Raw genomic sequence first — 16,173 nt, 5'->3', positions numbered from 1 at the left:
CAATATAAATAGCTATGTGTCAATAAATAAATAAGAAAAGACAAGCCTTTCATAAAGAAGAGTTCCAAATAATTTTTGTAGATACTGTGCCCTCAAGGAGGTGGAACATAATTCCTCCCTTTTTTAGTATGGACTATGCAGAGTGGCTTCTATCTGAAGAGTAAAGTACAGAAAAAAGGGGTGAAAGAGTGACCTGGAAAAGGGAAACCTGACAAGCGTGAGCTCATCCACATGATCAAACAGGAACCATGATAAGTCACGTTGGTCGTCTTGTGCCCTATGTGATGGAGAATGGCATACAATAAGATGCACTCACTTTAAGTGTACATTTTGATGAGTTGGGCAAATTTATAATTTGTCACCACTCCAATCAAAGTTGAGAACATTCTCACATTCTTGTGCCACTTCCCATTCCCTTTCACTCTCCACTCCTCCTCCCCCTGCCCCAGGCAACTGCTGATGTTCTTTCTGTCAGTGTAGACTAAATTTGTCTTATCTAGAGTTTCACATAAATGGAAACATACAGTATATACTTTTATGTCTGTCTTCTTTGGCTTACCATAATGTTTTTGGTATTTATACATATGCATTTACTGGCAGCTCATCTTTTTCATTGCTGGACAGTATCCCATCATGTGGATATCCCATACTTAGTTTATCCATTCACCAGTTAATGGGCATTTGGATTGTTTCCAGTTTTTGCTTACTATGAATAAATAGAACTGCATTTCACTAGCATTCCCAGTGATTCCGATGCTGATGGTCTGAAGAGCTCTGTTGAAGAACCCTGTTTAATGTTATTTTAGAGGAGAATCTCTTCCAGCATATCCTATCACTCTGGGTAACATGTTTAGACTAGCTTGGATTCTTCCTTAAACCCTGATCACACACTGAGAAGATGCAACTTTTGTCTTCTGTTAACTCACCTGTGATTTGGTGATTTCATCAGACCTCTCCCCAGGTCTGAGCCTCTCCAGTCTAAGAGGTTTCTTAGCCTTTGAACCTGGTCATATGTCCTCTGAGTTTCTTGAGCTTTGTTTCTGAGACTCTGCCTCTAAATTCTCCAACCAGCTTGAGAAGTTCCTTTGTACTTTTCTTTCTTTTTTTCTCTTCTCCTCTATGAAACAAATCATGTCAAACCAAAGTCCTGTTTTTCCTTTTCTTAAATAGGCAAGTAATCCCCTTTCATGGCTCATATTTTATTACTGAGCTCAATGGAAAAATAAACCACATTTACTTTTTAATGTTAAGGTACAGAAACTTACAGGAGCAACAGAATATGATTGAAATCTCATCTTATTCATCATCCATCTAATTTTCTCATTTAGCTTTTCTATTGCTTCCCACAATCCCTTACCACTTCTATACATTAATAATGCATCAGCTATGATAAGACATAACCTCCAAGTTTCAAAGTTTATTTCTTATTCCTGTTAAACTCCAGTTCAGTTTTTCTGGTTGAACAACTTTCTTCCAAGTTGTGTTTCAGGGGCTCAGGCTCTTTCTGTCCTGTGATTCTGCTGTCTTCAAAGAGTCATTCTCAAGTTTGCCATGGTGGGGCCTCTCTATTCAAGACTGCTAGCAATAGAGCATTTCAGGCAGGAAGTTTTTATGGGTCAGGCTTAGAAACCACTCGCATGACTTCTGCCCATGTTCTATGGGCCAGACTCAGTCCTGTGGCTATCCACAACCACAAGAAAGGCTCTGTGCCCAGGAGTAAAAGGAAACACTGGAATGTGTGTTACTGCGCGGTGATGCTTCCGCTATTCTGCTCTTACTGTTAGAGCTTCCTCTGAGCACTTGTGCCGCACAGGGTGGGCGTGCTAAGCATATTCCTGAATCTTGTCAGTCCTCATGTTTAGTCTTTGCCTCTGGGTTCCTTGGGAGGAAATTTATGAAAAGTAATGTGAGCTTCACAGGAGTAAAAATATTGTCTCCTTTTTTCTTATCACATAGCATAGTTGCTAGCATTACATGAGTGCTCAATAAATGTTTATTTAATGTATTTTTATGAAATGAATGTATGAGTTAAAGTTTTACCTTGGTTGGGTGCCTGTGGAGTGTGTGCAGGCCACCAGCAGGTGGCAGTGTGGTTTGAAGTGTGCACATTGGAGCAGGGAGGCAGAGAACTGCCTAGTGTCCCAGTTCCTGCTGGGCTGTGGGTGCCAAGTCTGGGATGGGAATAGGGGGACTGCAATAGAATAACAATTATTAGGCATTTACCATGTGCCAGGCCATACAAAGAACTGTGATATATTGACGCAGTTAATCCTCCCAACAGCCTTGTGAAGTTGGATGGATTGCTATCCTTATTTTGCAGATAGGGATACTGATTCACAGAGCTGTTAACTTACCAGACGTCACATAGCTAAAAAAGGATGGAGTTAGAATTTGAACCCAGGCAGCCTGACTTGAGAGCTCATGCTCTTAACCATAGTGCCACAATACCAAGAAGACAGTTAGGTATGAGAGCTCAGAGAAATTAGTCACCCTGGGGAGGAGCTGGTCAGTGTGCAGGTCAAGGGAGGCTTCTTGGGCATCAAAGACCAGAGGGTCAGGCTGCACAGGGTTGGAGGACCTGCTCCTTACAGCGGAGTGGTAAGGCAGTGGAAACCTGGATGGAGAGCGGAGTCTCAAGACTGGGTTGGCAACAGCCACTACAAGCAAAGCAGCAGTTGCTAGGCAGGGACAGACTTACAGATGTGTGTTGGGGGATGGCCACAAAGGACCAGAGCTGGGAGCATGTTGGAAATTTGGAAGAGGGGATTTTAGCCCTGTGAAAAGCTGAAGTGACTTGTTGTTTCTAAACTACATCTGGAGAACTCTGGACTTTTAGGAGACACCTGGGTAGGCTGTGGGGTTGATGGGGAAAGTAGATGGGGGAGGGTCCTGAGCCCTTCTATGGGTAAAATTACAATAGTTCCAGAATCTCTCGCCTGGTCTTAGTGCATCTCCATATCAGTAGGTGTTTCCAAGGGGTGGAGATAAGTAGTCCATCTCTATATCAAGAGGTGATTACAAGGGGGAGCAAGGGTCTATCTGGACCAGAGAGGTTGGGTGGGGTCCCTTTTTGCAGCCAGGTCATGGGACATAGGTGAGCAGAAGTGGATGACTGCTTGTAAGCAATAAATGTGTTTCTCACACTTTATTTCTCCCTTTGTCTGATTTTGGTTTCAAAGGTAATTTGCCCCAGGCTGGGAAAATATTTCCCCCCCAAAGTTATAGCAGCCTTCCCAGATATCACCCCAGAACTTAGTTGCTTTCCTCTTTTGTCTACTGCCACACTTTTCTGACAACTGTAATATCACCCACTGCATTGGGTTGCAATTTTTTGTTTGGTTGTCTTTGCCCTGTCACTGGAATATGAACTCATTGAGGATAAAAGTCTGGCACTTTTTATCACTCACAGACCCCGTCCTCTCAGCCCTGTGCTGAGCACAGAGTAGCTCCTCAATATTCATTCAAATGAGTAAGTGAGTAAATGCATTAATGAACAAACTCATTCTGGAGGCCTTAGCCTTGTGTTAGGGGAAATAAAATCTGCCGGCTAAGAGATCTCTCTCTGTATCAGATGGCCCATCTATTTTTGTTCGTTTGCTCTGCAAGCGACATTCGGAACATATCCTTAATGTGTTTGTTAAGAACTATATACGCCAACTTAATGAACAGGCTCTTGTGTACATAAGCCAGTCAAGATGTCAATGATGCTGTTGGGAATATGGAAAGCAAGCAGGCATTCCAGACTCAGTAACCAGCCCAGAAGCAGCAAACACTCTGCAAGGAAGAGAGCAGGCAGAGGTGGGGCCAGGAGATCACTGAACATTCGAGAGCATTTTCACCGTCCTGCCCTGACTCATCCCCGTAACCACCCTATAAAGCATAGAGGGCAGTTGTTTTAAACCTCTCTTTTGTTATGGGGGGAACTGGAGGCTCAAAAGAGTCAGGATGGGAACTGGTATCAGAGACAAAGCCCAGAACAATAACCACAAAGGGGAAATTGATTTAAAGTACTTTCTTTTACATTAGTAAAAGTTTCCTGAGAGCCATACACTCAGTTCTGTATGGCTCTCTATTGCACTGCAGTTTAAGAAGTAGCAAGTAAATACTCCAAGCTCATTCAGTGGAGGAGACAGAACTGGAATCCAATCTTCCCATGAGAGGAGGAAAGAGTCTGTGTGGTACAAGGAAGAGGATCTAGGGCCACCAACCATCTGAGGATCCTGTAAAAGTTATAGATCATCTTGCCAGGAAAAAAGCCAGGACTCAAGATTTTGCATAAAAGCCAGAGACTAAAAAGCTCTCTGAAATATGCAGCGACTATGCAGGGGTCCATAGGTCCGAGGTAAGAACTCCTGGGCTAAATGGTCCTAAGGTCCCTCCAAATCATGATATTCCCTAATTTATCTTTTTTAAACAAAAATGCTTAGTATAGGCTGCAACATAGTAACCGCTCAATAAATGAAAGCTATTAATTAAAATAGTGTGCAAATAAATGTGAAATTAGTCTCAATTCAGGGAATGCAACTCAACTGAACCTGTTTTAAACAAAATAGGAATTTGGGGGAGTATCAGTCTTTGGCACCGCTAGAGCCGGGTACTCAGATGAATTCATCTGGAATTTCAACCTTCTTAGTTTGCCTTTCTTGGATCTTGGTTTGGTTCTCAGCCAGTCTCTCTCCTTGTTCAGCAAGATGGCCACCAGCTGCTCCAGTTCACATCCTATCTTTTCAGTAACTCCAGAAGGAGAGGCAAGCTTCTCCAGTAGTTTCAGCAAAAATTCAGAATAGTTTTATTTGGATCACTTGCTAGTCCTTGAACAAATCTCTAAGCCTCAGTAACAGCATATGTAGTGGGCCTGGCTTCAGTTCCAAGCCCACAACAAGATCTAGAGGTGGTGAGGCCAACCACCCAAACCACATGCACTGGGAAGGGGTGGCTCCCCAAGAAAAATCTGCACTATAACCAAAGGAAATGGGAAAGTGATCCTGAATGGGCAGAATCAATCTATGTCCACTACAATAATAATAAACAGCAATCACGTCTAGTTGGCGATTGTCTTTTGGAGTGGAGCTAGCATGCTGATGTTTATTCAGTGCTGGTCTTGATGACTTTTTATGCAGGACATGGTGGTCCAAGGCAAAATGGGATGGAATAGTTCCAGCGCATGGGAAGCCCACTGACCCCTGCATGCCAGTAACAGCCCTGCTTGCTCATTCTGTCTCTCCTTCCAAGAGATCAGCCCCAGTAGTAGACACCCTCCCATCTTCTGCAGCCCTGTCTCTGCCAATCAACAGCAGATGTTATCAGGAGAAAAATCCCCTATCTCCTTGACAGGAGTCTGCTCAGGTGTGTATATTGGTTCCTTTACCTAACCCTGAAGGCTATCTTTATTTTCTCCCCTGCTGAGTGGTTTGGTGATTGTCTGCTTTAATCATAGAAATTTAGAAAGTTGCTGGGGGAAAAACTGCAATCCCTACAGAACAAGGATACCTGAAGTGCTTTTTCTATTAATGATCTCGGCCCTGAAAAGGAATCTGAGCATCAGTAATAGACTGCCACCCTCCGGGCCTTGGGGACAGTGACTCGCCTCCCTGCCCTCTTGTCCTCATCAGCCGCTGGCCCCAGGACATCATTGGTCTGAATTAGATGAAGTAAAGCGCTTTCAACTCCATTTCCTCTTTCAGGCCCACTCTGGGCCACAACCCAGCTCAAGGAGCTCCCTTCTCTTCCATGATTCAAACAGCCACCCCAGAAGCCCAAGAGGAAATTATATGCCTACAGCCTTGAAGATGGAGTTATCCAGTTTCGTCTGAGGAGAGAGCTCGGCTCTTTTTAGGATAGAGAGTATTGGATAGGAGGGGAAAATGTGTAAGGTAATAAGAGTTAAAAGGTAAGAAAACTAAGCATTGTCATCTAGGCAACAAAATTCTGTTTCTTCTTTTCCAAGACCAAGGAAGAGCATCTAATGGTGACTTCCTCAATCCTAAACCTGCTTATCCCCTGCTCACAAACCTTCTCCAGCTCTCTATTGTCTTCAATATACAATCAGCCTTCTCGGCCTGCCTCCCGGTCCTGTAGGACCTGGTCCTCCCGTACTTTTCTGGCCTCTGTTCTCTGCGCGTTACCCCTCCACTTTGCTCCAAGATGTCTTATTAAAGAGCAGATCTTGCTCTCTTGCCAGACAGCTTGCACGCTTGTTCTCCCTTCCTAACATGCTTCTCTACTAGGTTACTGTATTAGTTTCTTTTTGCCACTCTAACAAATTACCACAAACTTTGTGGCTTAAAACAACACAGTCCAAAGAAACAACACATGTTTGATAAACACACATGTGGACATATCAAACATCTGTGAGCGGTCATGGGAAGAGACAGCCGAAGAAACCATGGTAATAAAAACACCACTAAAAAGAAATTCCTGATAAGCAAGTTAAGGGCAAGAGACAGGCATGGAGAAAATATTTACCACACATATAACAAAGGATTATTATCTAAATATACATATTTAAAATTTTCTCTCGAATGAATAAGAAAAAGGCAAGCAGCCCAACAGAAAAATGAGCAAAAGATATGAACAAGTAATTCACAGAAAAGGGCATTCAAGTGGCCTGTAAATACATGAAAAGATATCCAAATTCACTATATGATAAGGAAAATAGAATAGAAGCTGCTAATATTACTATGATTATCATGAGACTTGAGTTTTGGAAATCCTTTTTTAAAAATACAGATGTATATCCCTTTACCATTGTACTCTTCCATTTACTCACAATCTTTCCATCTCAGTTCGTCAATGTTTTTCTCTCCAAATAAAGTTTTGACAGACATTAACATGTTAAAAATCACTTGGAAACTAACCCAAATGCTACACCATTCCATAGAGAACTGGTTTTTTTTTTTCCCCTTCAGGCCTCAAGGAGTGAATTAAAAGGTGAATTTGTAGGCAAGGTCTAATTCCTTGAGAGGAATCCAATTTCCTTTAGACCAGCAGGGCCATTGTTGGGCCAAATGACCTTACATGTGTCCCTTCCAACTTTCCCAAGAAAGAGCTCGGAGAGTTCAGTTAGCCTGCCTAAGGACTCATGAGCAGTAAAACTAGGATCAAAGCCAGTTAATAGCATAAGCTAAGTGGGGACTTCAAAATCTAGATCCATCTGACTGTTGAGTGTACTACCAAATGGATAGTTCATCAAATGAATCAATGAGATTGCTGAGATAATGCCAACATTATTTAACAAAAGAATATATTAGTATATATTGGTTACTATCTACCAGGCACCAATCCTGAGCACTTGGCATGTGTTAAGTGGCTCAAACGTCCTAACAGTCCAAGAAGAGATACTATTATTATGTCCATTTTACAAATGGGCAAATGGAGGTACAGAAAGATTTGTACCTCCAAGGTTACCCAGCGGATAAGTGGCAAAGCTGGAACTCTTGATGTTGGCCCTGGAGCCCATAGTGTCACCCACTATACTATGCTGCTACTAGCATAAAGAGAGAAAAACAGACAGTTGGCTAATTTGCATACCTTTTAAACCTCTACTTACCCCCAAATGCTCCCCTCCTTGTCAGGTGTGAAATCCCCTGTGGCCAAAAGAGAGGCCCTACATCCTACACATCACTGAAGCAGCCCAAGGCTCGAGCAGGAAGTTCCACAATATTCCCAGACCCAAAGCCACAGGAGTAAGGAAACCATTCTCCTTTTGCAGGAATCCTAGTGTGCTCTCCCTGTTCTGGGTGCCTCAGCTGCCCCTATTCTCGGCTGATACTCCCGCATCATCCTGCTCCTCCACTCGCCCCTTCTTGCTGTCAGCTCATCTCAGCAGGCTTCCAGTGTCGGCGCATTCTGTCTACCCAGAGGCTGGGTGCTCTTGACCCACACTCTGCCTCCCGTCTCAGCTGCAAGGCCCTGCACCCCACAGATTAGTAACTGCTCACCCTCTTCCTTCTGATGTGCTGGGACTAGAACTGTGTCCTTTTATGCCCCTGTCACTCTGTATGACACATCACACTTTGCTTTGGCCTCTAGTCTGACATGCAAACCAGCCAGGTCCTCACTCCAGTGGGCAGTGGGCTTCAGGATTTTCTCAGACAATAATTTGCTCTTCAGCATGACATAATTCAATTAGTCTCCATCCACTGCAGAGAACTCTGAAGCTCTCCTCTCAAATGAACCAAATGATATCATTGAAGAAAGCGTGTGAGATTGCTCACATTTAGCATCACTAGGTTATTTCCAAACATTTCAAAAGCTGTGCTTGCATTTGAAATATATTTTACTTTTATCTGACCAAGTTGGCTCATATTCCAACCCTACTATATGGTTAAAAGAATAATGCTAAGAGGTTTTAAATTATTTACATTAGTGGCTCTCAAAATGTACTGTATGTAAGATACATATCAGGAGAGCAACAAAAATTAATTTGTTGTTCAATTTTTTTTAATCTACGTTTTCAAAAAGGAACCTTCACTGATGCCCTCTTCTCTGTCTGTCACTCCCCATTTATTCTGTTGCAAGTGGCCCAGTGCCTTGAGAAATATTACAACACAGCAAGTAAGGGGGTCCACAGATAGAATTTAGGGGTCTATGAACTTGGATAGGAAATAAGTTCTACATTCTCATTTTAGCATCTTCTAATAGAAATGTAGTTTCCTTCAATGATGAATGTAGGCATCAGACCATAGTTATCCTAGAAACGTCTGTGACTCTGTCACCAATACAAGTCACAGATATCCTTATATCACACAAGTTTTACAGATATCTCAAAATATCTTTTACATTCACCAGTTCTTCAAAATTATAGTTGTTATGAGACTCGCTGCTATGCCTCATCAGTGTGTTTTCTTAAAAAGAGCACATCACAAGTTTTATTTAGTAGACTGATAATTGTAATTTAATGGAATTGGCTGACTTTGGAATCCAACATATATTTTTACTCATTTGAAGACGTTATCCTGAGAGGAGATCCACAGGCTTCACCAGACTGCTAAAAGCATTCCTTGCATTTAAAAAAAAAGTTTAGGAACCCCTGTTCTCAGACCTCCCCTCCTGGATGGTTACAGAAGTTGGATGATGGCCACCTGTCCCAAGGGAAGTCAGTCAGTTGGCTGGGTTTAACCAATCAGGCTGTTCCTCTTCATTTAAGAGACAGCCAGCTATCTGTGCAGGAAGATTCTGGGGCTAAGAAAGCTGTAGAATCAGGGCTGCAGCAAGTTCCACTGAAAGCCAGGCAGAAATGATTAGGCTGAGAGAGCTGGTCTGCAGAGAGAACCCAGCAGACACAGTGAGGGAAGCAGAAATCAGCTCCATGAGCTCCAATCTGTGATCCCAAAGGGCCTGGGAAAGAGCATTCCAGTTGCTCCATGGTTCAGCCAAACTCCCTGCCTTAGATCTGTGTGAGATTTGCCTCTCTCCTAGTTTCTCTTTCCTCCCTTTCTCAGTTGGAGTTTCTGCTCTTATAACCAAGGCCTTGACGCAATTGCCCATGTGCCCTTATTACTCATTTCAGTGCCTGTCTGCGTTTGTGCACATCATCACTTAGCCATGTAGTATCAAAGAGTCTGTGTGTTCACATCAGACTTCCTAAGTGCACTTCTGCCACTTTGTGGTTACAAGAACATCATGGGCAAGTGGCCTGGCTCTTCTGTGCTTCATTGCCTTATTTGGAAAATTAGGACATTAACAGTACCTGCCTAAAATGAGGATCAAATGAATTAATGTATGTAAAATATATGCCTAGAGAGTAAGTAGTTGCACGTCATTATCATGCTTATTGTCCCCAAGTCACAGGTCTGGGACTCTGCATGATCTGTACTGCTCACCTCATCTTTCAGCGTAGTCCAGATCAGAGCTAAGAGTGATGGACATGCCTAGGTTCAGGCTAGACATCTCCACAAATTGGCATTCTCCATCAGCAACTTTGACTTGCTCTTTGTAAAAAGTTTCCTTAGTAGGATCCTGAAGATTCTCCCTTGGAGTCCTGTTTAACTATTAGAATTGATTTACTTATTTTTTTTTTTTTAATAATTATTTTTTATTGAAGGGTAGTTGACGCACAGTATTACATTACATTAGTTTCAAGTGTACAACACAGTGGTAGAACATTTATATACATAATTCTAGGTTCCAGCTATCACCCTACCAAGCTGTTACAATATCTTGACTATATTCCTTATGCTATACATTACATCCCGGTTACTTATTTATTTTACCATTGGAAGTCTGTCTATTTTTTTTTTTTTTTTTTGTGAGGGCATCTCTCATATTTATTGATCAAATGGTTGTTAATGACAATAAAATTCTGTATAGGGGAGTCAATGCTCAATGCACAATCATTAATCCACCCCAAGCCTAATTTTCGTCAGTCTCCAATCTTCTGAGGCATAACAAACAAGTTCTTACATGTAGAACAAATTCTTACATAATGAATAAGTTACATAGTGAACAGTACAAGGGCAGTCATCACAGAAACTTTCGGTTTTGCTCATGCATTATGAACTATAAACAGTCAGTTCAAATGTGAATACTCATTTGGTTTTTATACTTGATTTATATGTGGATACCACATTTCTCTCTCTATTATTATTATTTTTCATAAAATGCTGAAGTGGTAGGTAGATACAAGATAAAGGTAGAAAACATAGTTTAGTGTTGTAAGAGAGCAAATGTAGATGATCAGGTGTGTGCCTGTAGACTATGTGTTAATCCAAGCTAGACAAGGGCAATAAAACATCCACAGATGCAGAAGATTTCTCTCAGAACAGGGGGGGTGAGGTTCTAAGCCTCACCTCTGTTGATCCCCAATTTCTCACCTGATGACCCCCCTGTGACTGTGCCTGTCTTAGGTTGTTCCTCCCTTGAGGAATCTTACCCGTCTCTGGCTAACCAGTCATCTTCCAGAGCCATACAGGGAAATGTGAAGTTGGTAAGTGAGAGAGAAGCCTTATTGTTTGAAAAGGTTAGCTTTTTACTTCATTGCATATTTATGCCCTGTGGCTTCTATGCCCAGCATTTGTCTTGAGGTATCTTTACCACTTGGAAGAATTATGATACTCGGTAAATTTGATATGAGGCACGAATTCTATATAAGGGTTGTAATTAGGAAGGAAGAAGAAAAGCTATAGAAGTAGCAGGCGGAAGAAAACATGGGAAGATTGATAATTTCTTTGACATATCTTCTTGTAGAGTACTTCAGCATGTATAGGTTTTAAGCTACTACTTAAATTGCGCACACACATTAACATAATAGGAGTATAGTTACATAACCAAAGCATACCTGTAATTACCAGCCATCTCCAGTGAAACCAAGAAAACCAGTTAGGCACCTTAGGCATTTGTGAAAACTCATCTATGATATGGTGGATATTGTCCAACTGAACTTGAACAGTCTGAGAGAAATCAGACAAATTAAAACAACCCATTCCTGGGGACTGTTCACATGCCATATGTTCTTTTAACAGTAAATAGTCTGTAGTTGTAAGATTTTGGAGTGCTACAATTTGCACTTCTCCAAATTCTTGGTTGAGTTCCAACAGTATAGATCCAGTCAAATTTGTTGTTTTACTGTATGCACAGGCCAGCTTAGATATCTCCTTCCTCATTCCCATGGCAAGTCCAGGAGCTGGTGGGATGAGTGCATCTACAGCTGTAGCAGTGCGTGGATCTTTGTTGGGGTTTTTTGATGATCATCTTCTGGCATGAGTCTTCCCGAGAGTGCTGATGTTGGAAGTTCTTTTTCATATCGTATCTTAGTTCATTTTCGGGGTAGCCCAATTAGGCTTTGATCCTCTGTATAAACACAGAAAGACCCTTTGCCTACACTTTTATATGCCCTTTATACCCTTGTGTAGAACTCATTGGAGGTTACCACACAGTAATTGCCCTTTTTTTTTGGTATCACTAATCTACACTTACATGATGAATATTATGTTTACTAGGCTCTCCCCTATACCAGGTCCCCCCTATAAACCCCTTTACAGTCACTGTCCATCAGCATAGCAAAATGTTGTAGAATCACTACTTGCCTTCTCTGTGTTGTATAGCCCTCCCTTTTCTCCTACCCCCCCATGCATGTTAATCTTAATACCCCCCTACTTCTCCCCCCCTTATCCCTCCCTACCCACCCATCCTCCCCAGTCCCTTTCCCTTTGGTACCTGTTAGTCCATTCTTGAGTTCTGTGATTCTGCTGCTGTTTTGTTCCTTCAGTTTTTCCTTTGTTCTTATATTCCACAGATAAGTGAAATCATTTGGTATTTCTCTTTCTCCGCTTGGTTTGTTTCACTGAGCATAATACCCTCCAGCTCCATCCATGTTGCTGCAAATGATGGGATTTGCCCTTTTCTTATGGCTGAGTAGTATTCCATTGTGTATATGTACCACTTCTTCTTTATCCATTCATCTATCGATGGACATTTAGGTTGCTTCCAATTCTTGGCTATTGTAAATAGTGCTGCGATAAACATAGGGGTGCATTGGTCTTTCTCAAACTTGATTGCTGCATTCTTAGGGTAAATTCCTAGGAGTGCAATACCTGGGTCAAATGGTAAGTCTGTTTTGAGCATTTTGATGTACCTCCATACTGCTTTCCACAATGGTTGAACTAACTTACATTCCCACCAGCAGTGTAGGAGGGTTCCCCTTTCTCCACAGCCTCGCCAACATTTGTTGTTGTTTGTCTTTTGGATGGCAGCCATCCTTACTGGTGTGAGGTGATACCTCATTGTAGTTTTAATTTGCATTTCTCTGATAATTAGCGATGTGGAGCATCTTTTCATGTGTCTGTTGGCCATCTGTATCTCTTTTTTGGAGAACTGTCTGTTCAGTTCCTCTGCCCATTTTATAATTGGGTTATTTGTTTTTTGTTTGTTGAGGCATGTGAGCTCCTTATATATTCTGGACGTCAAGCCATTATCGGATGTGTCATTTTCAAATATATTCTCCCATACTGTAGGGATCCTTCTTGTTCTATTGATGGTGTCTTTTGCTGTACAGAAGCTTTTCAGCTTAATATACTCCCACTTATTCATTTTTGCTGTTGTTTTCCTTGCCCGGGGAGATATGTTCAAGAAGAGGTCACTCATGTTTATGTCTAAGAGGTTTTTGCCTATGTTTTCTTCCAAGAGTTTAATGGTTTCATGGCTTACATTTAGGTCTTTGATCCATTTTGAGTTTACTTTTGTATATGGGGTTGGACAATGGTCCAGTTTCAATCTCCTACATGTAGCTGTCCAGTTTTGCCAGCACCACCTGTTGAAGAGACTGTCATTTCGCCATTGTATGTACATGGCTCCTTTATCAAATATTAATTGACCATACATGTCTGGGTTAATGTCTGGATTCTCCAGTCTGTTCCATTGGTCTGTGGCTCTGCTCTTGTGCCAGTACCAAATTGTCTTGATTACTATGGCTTTATAGTAGAGCTTGAAGTTGGGGAGTGAGATCCCCCCTACTTTATTCTTCTTTCTCAGGATTGCTTTGGCTATTCGGGGTCTTTGGTGTTTCCATATGAATTTTTGAATTATTTGTTCCAGTTCATTGAAGAATGTTGCTGGTAGTTTCATAGGGATTGCATCAAATCTGTATATTGCTTTGGGCAGGATGGCCATTTTGATGATATTAATTCTTCCTAGCCATGAGCAGGGGATGAGTTTCCATCTGTTAGTGTCCCCTTTAATTTCTCTTAAGAGTGACTTGTAGTTTTCAGAGTATAAGTCTTTCACTTCTTTGGTTAGGTTTATTCCTAGGTATTTTATTTTTTTTGATGCAATTGTGAATGGAGTTGTTTTCCTGATTTCTCTTTCTGTTAGTTCATTGTTAGTATATAGGAAAGCCACAGATTTCTGTGTGTTGATTTTGTATCCTGCAACTTTGCTGTATTCTGATATCAGTTCTAGTAGTTTTGGAGTGGAGTCTTTAGGGTTTTTTATGTACAGTATCATATCATCTGCAAATAGTGACAGTTTAACTTCTTCTTTACCAATCTGGATTCCTTGTATTTCTTTATTTTGTCTGATTGCCGTGGCTAGGACCTCCAGTACTATGTTAAATAACAGTGGAGAGAGTGGGCATCCCTGTCTAGTTCCCGATCTCAGAGGAAATGCTTTCAGCTTCTCGCTGTTCAATATAATGTTGGCTGTGGGTTTATCATAGATGGCCTTTATTATGTTGAGGTACTTGTCCTCCATTCCCATTTTGCTGAGAGTTTTTAACATGAATGGATGTTGAACTTTGTCAAATGCTTTTTCAGCATCTATGGAGATGATCATGTGGTTTTTGTCTTTCTTTTTGTTGATGTGGTGGATGATGTTGATGGACTTTCGAATGTTGTACCATCCTTGCATCCCTGGGATGAATCCCACTTGGTCATGGTGTATGATCCTTTTGATGTATTTTTGAATTCGGTTTGCTAATATTTTGTTGAGTATTTTTGCATCTACGTTCATCAGAGATATTGGTCTGTAGTTTTCTTTTTTGGTGGGGTCTTTGCCTGGTTTTGGTATTAGGGTGATGTTAGCTTCATAGAATGAGTTTGGGAGTATCCCCTCCTCCTCTATTTTTTGGAAAACTTTAAGGAGAATGGGTATTATGTCTTCCCTGTATGTCTGATAAAATTCCGAGGTAAATCCATCTGGCCCGGGGGTTTTGTTCTTTGGTAGTTTTTTGATTACCGCTTCAATTTCGTTGCTGGTAATTGGTCTGTTTAGATTTTCTGTTTCTTCCTGGGTCAATCTTGGAAGGTTATATTTTTCTAGGAAGTTGTCCATTTCTCCTAGGTTTCCCAGCTTGTTAGCATATAGGTTTTCATAGTATTCTCCAATAATTCTTTGCATTTCCGTGGGGTCCGTCGTGATTTTTCCTTTCTCGTTTCTGGTACTGTTGATTTGTCTTGACTCTCTTTTCTTCTTAAGAAGTCTGGCTAGAGGCTTATCTATTTTGTTTATTTTCTCGAAGAACCAGCTCTTGGTTTCATTGATTTTTGCTATTGTTTTATTCTTCTCAATTTTATTTATTTCTTCTCTGATCTTTATTATGTCCCTCCTTCTGCTGACCTTAGGCCTCATCTGTTCTTCTTTTTCCAATTTCGATAATTGTGACATTAGACCATTCATTTGGGATTGCTCTTCGTTTTTTAAATATGCTTGGATTGCTATATACTTTCCTCTTAAGACTGCTTTTGCTGTGTCCCACAGAAGTTGGGGCTTAGTGTTGTTGTTGTCATTTGTTTCCATATATTGCTGGATCGCCATTTTGATTTGGTCATTGATCCATTGATTATTTAGGAGCATGTTGTTAAGCCTCCATGTGTTTGTGAGCCTCTTTGCTTTCTTTGTACAGTTTATTTCTAGTTTTATGCCTTTGTGGTCTGAAAAGTTGGTTGGTAGGATTTCAATCTTTTGGAATTTTCTAAGGCTCTTTTTGTGGCCTAGTATGTGGTCTATTCTGGAGAATGTTCCATGTGCACTTGAGAAGAATGTATATCCCACTGCTTTTGGATGTAGAGTTCTATAGATGTCTATTAGGTCCATCTGCTCTACTGTGTTGTTCAGTGCTTCCGTGTCCTTACTTATTTTCTGCCCAGTGGATCTATCCTTTGGGGTGAGTGGTGTGTTGAAGTCTCCTAGAATGAATGCATTGCAGTCTATATCCCCCTTTAGTTCTGTTAGTATTTGTTTCACATATGCTGGTGCTCCTGTGTTGGGTGCATATATATTTAGAATGGTTATATCCTCTTGTTGGACTGAGCCCTTTATCATTATGTAGTGTCCCTCTTTATCTCTTGTTACTTTCTTTGTTTTGAAGTCTATTTTGTCTGATATTAGTACTGCAACCCCTGCTTTCTTCTCACTGTTGTTTGCTTGAAATATGTTTTTCCATCCCTTGACTTTTAGTCTGTACATGTCTTTGGGTTTGAGGTGAGTTTCTTGTAAGCAGCATATAGATGGGTCTTGCTTTTTTATCCATTCTGTTACTCTGTGTCTTTTGATTGGTGCATTCAACCCATTAACATTTAGGGTGACTATTGAAAGATATGTACTTATTGCCATTGCAGGCTTTAAATTCGTGGTTACCAAAGGTTCAAGGTTAGCCTCTTTAGTATCTTACTGCCTAACTTAGCTCGCTTATTGAGCTGTTATATACACTGTCTGGAGATTCTTTTCTTCTCTCCCTTC

This window comes from Manis pentadactyla, chromosome 15 (assembly GCF_030020395.1).
Source record: "Manis pentadactyla isolate mManPen7 chromosome 15, mManPen7.hap1, whole genome shotgun sequence".
In the NCBI taxonomy this organism is placed as follows: domain Eukaryota; kingdom Metazoa; phylum Chordata; class Mammalia; order Pholidota; family Manidae; genus Manis; species Manis pentadactyla.
This window is presented reverse-complemented; position numbering follows the sequence as displayed.